This window comes from Mastomys coucha, unplaced genomic scaffold, assembly GCF_008632895.1.
Source record: "Mastomys coucha isolate ucsf_1 unplaced genomic scaffold, UCSF_Mcou_1 pScaffold14, whole genome shotgun sequence".
In the NCBI taxonomy this organism is placed as follows: domain Eukaryota; kingdom Metazoa; phylum Chordata; class Mammalia; order Rodentia; family Muridae; genus Mastomys; species Mastomys coucha.
Genome location: NW_022196896.1, coordinates 41,213,795 through 41,222,444, shown reverse-complemented (window position 1 = coordinate 41,222,444; position 8,650 = coordinate 41,213,795).

Here is an 8,650-nt window from a genome sequence, read left to right as displayed (position 1 = left end):
ATATATATATATATATATATATGATCCACTTATCTCTGACCTCTTCCAGAATTTGTGACTTACACATCTAATGTTACTTTAATTTTGAAATATTTTAAATATATTGAGTTACACAAAACAATGGCCTTACATTTTACTATTTCCACTTCTCATTTCTTCTTATCTTTTAAAAAAACAGATCTACTATATGTAGTTTTCAGCGCATGTGCCACTGTAGAGCCATCTGTGTGGGTTGCCTTTCTTCTTGAGGGCTTCGTAGAGCCATCTGTGTGGGTTGCCTTTCTTCTTGAGGGCTTCCCAGCCTTGGTAGAAAGCTTCAGGCAGGGTCCAGCAACGTGAACAAGTACATTAATGAAAGAGTGAAGTGTGAAACAAGGGCTAAATTAGTAATATATAATATATACTAAATTATAATATATAATATATACTAAATTATATATGATATATATTTAATTATATTAAATATAATCATATCTTATATATTAGGTATAATTAATTATACATTAAATATTATGTATATTCTCATGATTGAAATCTACCATTACTTTTGACTGACAGACACAAACTTTCCAAGACAAAGAGAAAAAATATAGCAAATAGATTCAATTCAGAGTAGGTAATAATTGGTTAATCCACAAAATTTCAGAGGGTGCCTCTGAAAATGTTTGAAATCTCAGTTGTAAGGAAACAAATTATACATCAATTAGATACTTTAGTTCTATTTCCAGCTGTGAAGGCCCCAAATAGGAGAGTCTAAAGCCTGTGAGAGGTTGTTTAATAGCATGCTACTCTATCAGTCCCTGTCCCCCACAGTTCAGTGCTCTCCATGACCATAATGATCTTAGCACTTGTGCTAAAGAACAAGCTCTGAAGGGTTGGTGTGTCTGTGGAGCTAATCACCCTTAAATATAAAAATCACACTTTCAAAAGAGATAGAGAAGGTGCTGTCAGCTCATCAGCAGTTTGTGCTATTGAGCTGCCAGCTAAGCTAGTGTGTTTTCTGGTTGAGAGACATGTTCCATTTTCCCAGCAGATGTTAAAACCACACTCACTTTCTACTCAACTCAATTTTCATCTTTCTGGAAGCCTGTATGATGGGGTGAGTATATTCTATCGACCCAGCTCAAGTAGGAAAACTAAGAAGGAAAAAGAAGCCACAAAAAGCCCAGCTCCTTCCCAGGAGTCCTCACCACAGAACCAGAAAGCCTGCCAACATTGAAGATGTCACATATGTCATAAAGAAAACAGTTATTGTACAGTCAACTGCCTGGACTTACCTCATGCAAGCCATTACTCCTTGTGCTTGTATTCTACTCTTTTAAATCTCTCATTATATATAAATGTGTGTATATATATACATATATATGTATATATATATATATATATACATGGAGAGGCGGGAGAGAGGGAGGGTCTGCTTAGTGTGTGAAGTTTCAATATCAATATTTTTTTTTTAAAAAATGACTTTTCATTATCTGTTAAAAACTTAATATTTAATCTCAAAAATGATGTTTATTTATTATTACCTACACAGTCCACTAGTTAAGCCAATACTTGCTTACACAATGTAAGTAATTATGTAGATTGGGAACCAAATACAAATAATTTGACAAACTTAATTTACAGATCTCATAGAAGTTTATGGGCTTAGTGCATTCATGATTTGTGGTAGACTGTTTAGTATGTCCAAGGACTTATGTTTGATTTGTTTCACAAGGAAGAAAAAAAGAAAGAAAGAAAGAGAGAGAGAGAGAGAGAGAGAGAGAGGAAGAAAGGAAGGAAGGAAGGAAGGAAGGAAGGAAGAAAGAAAGAGATGAAGGAAATGAAGGGAAGGGAAGGAAAGGAAGGAAGGTTTCAGAGTGGCTCGCTATCCATGACTGTTCCATGTATTTTATGATATCAGTCAGAATTATGAATTAAGTTCATTATATCTTCTTATCTACTTCTCTGTACCTAATTATGGGAAATGTCTATACATATAAGTAACATGAAGTGGATTTGTGACTTTCCAAAATGTGATATGGGCAAAGGAAGACCATAGCAAGCTGGTCTGAAATGTTCATGAAAAATTCCGTAGTAGATTAGGTTTGGGTTGGACAGGTCCCACTTGTTGCAGAACCCTGGAAAATAGAAAGTCCTGAGTTTTAAAGTACGGAAAAATAGGAATCTCTGGCCAAAACACTGAGAGATGTGAGGTGATGGTGGGCCAAGCTCTGTTCACCTCCCCATCTCAGGAGGATGCCCATTGCTTATTCTACTGTTACTACTGGAAAACACACACAGAATAGAGGTGTGTGGCTAGGGTTGGTCCATCTAGAGCAATCTAGAGAACAGCTCTGTAAGAATGTTTTGCAGAATACACTAGTATTTACTCTGGGGATGGCCCCTGTTTCCTCACACAGGATATAAGGGAGCATTGGCTCATCTGCCAGGGTGTGCTGTTTGAACCTGATTTGCTACAAAGCAGCAGCATGGAATGATGGTCATTTGATGGGATCTACATTACACTGTAGTCCTCGTTCAGTGTCTTCATTCTAGAACAGATTGTCGGGCAGCCTTGATTTATTTAGAGTATTTCTATAGAGGTTGGTTTTTTCCTTTATAATGTTTAGTATTTGTAAGAATGGAATTTATTTTCAGCATGGCAATTAGGAACTGAGGAAAATTCTCAATGTTGATCTATCACCAAATTGAGGCCAAATAAAATTCAGGTAGTCTGGTTCAGAAATAACTGACTTAGACATTCTCATATGATAGCATAGATCCTAAAATACACACAACCCACACATTTTTTTTAATCACAAATCTGTGGCTCTAAGCCAAGAAGATATCAGAAAGCAGTCTACGAGAAGTGAAGCACTTAGATCAACAAAATCCTCTTGGATTTCTAAAACTGTGCTTTAGGCTTGCCTGTGTTTCAAGTTTCATCTGGGGTCAGCACTGCAGTAATTTATTTGGGTTCTTTGTGGGAAAGGTTAAAATTTACATGTCACTGGTTACTTTAAATGAATATCATACTAACAATTTGTATCCCTAGCAGACAGTACTATTGATTTCATAATTGTGCTAGATTATGAATAATAAGAGTTAACATCCACTGTGGTCCCAGAAAATAAAAATCATCCTCAGTTGCATGCTTTCCTTTCATTGTCAAAGTAGAAGTCCTCACCTTGCTCAGAACCTGCCCTGCACTTCTTGGCTCATGCAAATAACACCCCTTGGGGCTTTGGTCTCAAACCTCCAAGGCATATTTGACTTTATTTATTTTTCATTTCATCAAAAGTGATTTAAACATATGAACCACAAGATTATAAATGCAAACTTTTAATGGTAGATGAAATTGAGCATTTCAAAAAGGCAGGTAAAAATTCAGTTCTTCATGGTAACTTCAGGTCAGGGGTTTGCAAGAACAAAATCTCAGGCTGGGCTGTGGTGGTGCACAGCTTAAATGTCAGCACTTGGGTGGCGATGGCAAAAAAAAACATGCAGAACACAAATCTGGTTTGAATAGTACTGGATTAAAGAGCAAAGGCTTATGGGATTGTTTGCTGATTCTCATAGGTTCCCCTGTATGTTAGCTTCACTTCCTGTTTCTGTGATTAAATGCCATGAATGAAACAACTTGAGGAAAAAGGTTCAGTTTAGCGCATACTTCATGGTACAGTCAGTGAACTATCATGGAACAATCAAAGCAACAGGAGCACATGGCTTCTGCTCATGTCATCTCCAGAATCAGGAAGCAGAGCCGGAGGAATGAGTGTGTGAAGCACTCAGATTATTAAATGCAGTTAGCTAGTATGAGAAACATGAATTTATCTTTGCGGACCTTTGTTTACTCATCTTTACAATGGTATCAAATTCCTTGTCTATGAACATATCACTGTATTGCAACGCTTGGCCCAAGTATCACTTGCTCTATGAAGTCTATCTCATGTCCTGGCTCCCTCATTTCTTTATACCTACATTATGTAAAGCTCAGCATGCTTTCTTTACCATACCTTGTATGGAAACAGAGATCATTGTTTCTGCTGGGCCTACCCTTTCCTTCTTAGTCAGCCTGATGCCCTTGCCCATGGAATAGACCTGCACTCATTTAATGTGGCTTTTCCATCTCAGTTAACACAGTCTAGAATCTCTGTTAAAGTACATCCAAAGTTTTGTTTCCTACATGAGTCTAGATCCTGTCGAGTTGGCAATAAATATCAATCATCATAAAATAAGTCCAATTTTTCTCAACTTGTCACTTAAGCATGTCACTTTGAAGCCATAACTTTCTACCCCTTAGCCCTACAGATTCATGGCCATTTTGTAATGCATAAAAGCATTAAACTGAATTCAAAACTCCTAATAGTCTTATAGGTTAGGAGTGGGACTTGATGCTCACTTCCCCTTCTTTGTGTTATAATTTTGTCTGGCCTAAACTTGTGCAGGCCTTGTGGATGCTGTCACAGTCTGTGTACCAGCCTTCTTGTTTCTGAAAAAATAAAAATAAAAACACGGTTTCCATGGAGATGTCCTTCCTCTTTCTGACAATCTTTCTGCCTCCTGTTCATAAGTAGATGTCCAACACAAAATGGACTCTACGGAGGTTTTGTGAATGAGTCTCTGTCTCTGTCTGTCTGTCTGTCTGTCTCTGTGTGTGTTTTTGTGTGTATGTCTGTGTGTGTGTGTGTGTGTATGTGCATGTATGTGTTCTCTTTCTTTGTTTTGTTTGTTCCTTCTTGTGTGGCATTGGCTTTGGCTTGATTTTATTAAGTGAGAGAAAGAACCTGAAGTTGGGTGGGTAAGGAGGAGATGAGGATGTGGAAGGAGCTAGGAGAGAAGAAAGAATATGATCAAATATAGTGCATGAAAACAATAAAATAATTTTTAAGGGTTTGATAGTTTTTAACTGTTCCAAAGTGTTTAAAAGTATGTGTGCAAAGAGACTTGAATGATGTTTTATCTGTGAGCCTTTATGCCATCAAAAAGACAGTTTTAGTTTGCTGAAGTGCTCAGTACATAGAGGCACTTGCTTCCAAGCCTGGTGATCTGAATTCAATACCTAGAACTCATACTGTAGAATGAGATGACTAAGTCCCACTGAGTTGTCCTGATATCTCTCTCTATGAATATGCTGTGATAAATGTGGCACATACACACTCAAACACACACACACACACACACACTCACAAACACACACACACACACACACACACACACATTTAAAAACAAAATAAGACCAGATTATGTGCTTCCAACATGCAATGGCACCGAGTAGGCATTTTCATTCTAAAAAAAAAAAAAAAAAAAAAAAAAAAAAAAAAGAGGCATGGGGCATAAAAATGAAAAATCTAAACAAAGAAACACTGAAATACAGTATGGAAAATACCAAGTAATACCAGCATATCAGGCTCCTGGATCTAATGATCTAATCATCTACCTGGCTCCAACTGGCTGGAGTAGACCCACACTCCAGGTCTTTTTCCTGTAGTACCATTGCCTTTCTCAGGCCATGTTTGTTTTTGTTTTTTCCCATTTCTGTAGCTCTCCTTGGTGAATATCACATGGTCCTGGAACCTGCCAGTCAGGTACCCTGGGTACTTATTGCCACTCAGACTTTGCCTTCTGAACTTATGCAATGGCCTCTCCTGATCATGGCACGGCAATCCTGTCACACATTTCCTTCCCTCAACAGTCTACTCCAATTTTGACACAAGTCTTCATGACTCATTCATTCTTGCACCTATCATACCTATAAAATCAGTGTCAAAAATGCTACCACATTCTACTGGAAGCTCCAGAAGTAGCCTGGTCTCATTGGACCTCAGTTATCATGACACCAGCCTTCCTGGGTGTTTGCTCTTAGACACACCCCCCTTGAGTGGTTCTTTCAGTTTAAATTGACTTGTTTCAGACAGAGTTTAATCTCACAAGGTAGAGCCACTGTTGGTTGGGGTCCTGTCCTCCATGTAGCTATCTTGTTATGAGGACTGTGAGGTTTGTCTCTAACACTCACTCATGTGGAATCTCCTTGTCAGCAACTTGAAGTCCATAGTTGTTTACATCTTCCGCTACCAACCTCAACTGATAAGAGCAGCAAACTTTATCAAGAATGCTGGGCTATCTTGGAATTTCCCCCACCAAACAACTCAGTTCATTAATTTGGAAATCAGCCTTATTTGATTTCTTGGGTCATGGATGGAAAGACAGAATCTTCATCAGAATGTATCAAGAAAGACTGCTAGTCCAATGCACAATAGATTCCAATCCCTCCAGGAAACCTCCTAAGCTGGGTCTCCATTGATCACATTTCTTTTGTTGTCCTAATCATTCCAATTCTCACCAGAATGGCATGTTTGTCTCTGATCATAGTATTCAAGTCAAAGTCCCAAATTCTTCCACTTTCCTCCCAGAAACCTATCACAAAGACTTAAGAATCACATGGTCAAGTTTATCACAGCAAAGGCCTCTCTTAGAACTGATGTCTGTGTTAGTTATGTATTTTGCTCCTATGGCAACATATTTAACAAAAGGTACTTAAAGGATGAAGCTTAATTGGGCTCACTGTTTGAGGGAGCATCCCATTAGGGTCAGGGAGGTGGCAGGAGCCTGAGGTCACATTGAAGTCAGGAACAGAAATAGATGAGTGCTGATACTGTGTGTGCACACTTTCTCCATTTTAGCCAGTGTAGGAATGCAGCCTGTGGGTCTCCATTTTAGCTGGTGTAGGAATGGCAGCCTGTGGGTTTCCGTTTTAGCCAGTGTAGGAACGGCAGCCTGTGGGTCTCCGTTTTAGCCAGTGTAGGAATGCAGCCTGTGGGATCGTGTTATCATGTTCAGGATGAGTCCTCCCACCTCACTTAATATAATCTTGAAAACACCTCACAAACATGCCCAGAGCTTTTAGTTCTAGGCAACCCAATATCAGGTCGAGCTAACAAACAATATTAACTACTACAGCTGGTAAAGAAATAGTGAACAAAAATGTAACAAAATAAATATATGATAAATAAATGAAATAGCATAAAAAGTTCAGCATGTAATTTTAGCTTGTCAGTAAGGGCTTAGATAATTATAAATTTATATAAATATGCATATATAACATGCAATGTTTAGTATATATAGCTATAAATTAAGCATAAATTTCATTTATACAAGTCATGTGTTTACCTTCATGATGAAACATATTTTGCTTTTGCTATAAAAAGTTGCTATTTTGAGGAACTGTAAAGATGGCTCAGTCAATAAGAACACTTCTTGCTCTACTAGTGGACTCCAGGTTAGTTTCCAACACATGCCTATAACTCTAGCCCCAGGTGATCTAACATCCTCTGCTGGCCTCCTCAGGAACCCAAGCACATTTGCAGTAAAGTCACCTAAATACATGTTCATGCACATACATTAAAACCAAAATCCTTTAAAAAATTATTTTGATTTTAAAAGCTATGAAGATAAATGACTATTTTCAGTTTACTTTGGGATAAGTAAAAAATAACATGGGGGATTCTATACTTAATCAACCAATTGGTTCAGCTTCTTAAACAACCCTAAACTTATCGTGACTCTTCCTTGAACATCAAATTAATTTAAAACTCTGTAGCATAACTTTCCAGAGGTTTCCAGTCTTGCTGTATTCTTTCTTACACATAATGTAGGCATTAGTAATGCTGAAGTACATTCAATTCTGAAGTGTACTATGTGTATTCACAATATTGTCTCTTTGCTCTTAAGGTTTCTTCACTATAGTATATATAAGACAGCATGTATAAAAACTGTAAGATAATATTTATAAGTGCCAGCTTTTTACTATAGATGCAAATGCTTGGGGATGCTCACAAATTTGAGGAGTTAAATGTTTAAGGGACTAAGGGTGCAAGGTCCTTTACAAAAAGGAAATGGAAAGGTGGTGGGAGCCTATTACATTTATTTAGATCATTTTTTTCTTGTCTGGTAGGGATTTCTCCTTAATTCAAGGCCTCTTGGACCTTCTTACTCCCCAGTGACTCAAAAGTGCTTGAGCTTTCCTGCTGGCTCGCTTGATGAAATAGTAATCCTACATTTCTCAACCAAAAAAACCTGTCACTTTCAGAACACTGTGTATATTAACACTTCACAGATTTCAAAACCAATGACTTCTATGTGCATCCTTACACAGAACTTTGGACAAAGGCAATAAGCAATAGGTTGGAATGGCTCACTGCACATTAAAGCTATTTAAAATCCCTGCTAGAAGGAGATGGCAAAGACAGGGTTTTGTTACCACTGATTAGTTAGAAACCCAAGACCTGAAACATGTAAGAGTGTCAACCATTATTAGGAGCTAAACAAACTTTAAGTAGTATTAGTGAATGAATTTCATCTCAAAATGAATGAATACTTGGATCTATAGATTCAATGCAATCCCTATCAGAATTCCAAGTCAATTCTTCATAGAGTAAGGAAGAACAATTTACAACTTCATCTTGAATAACAAAAAAAAAACAAATAAAAAAAAACAAAAAAACAAAACAAAACAAAAAAAAACCCAGGATAGCAAAAACTATTCTTAACAATAAAAGAACTTCTGAGGAAATCACCATCCATGACCTCAAGCTGTACTACAGAGCAATTGTGATAAAAACTGCATGCTACTAGTACAGTGACAGGCAGGTAGATCAATGGAATAGAA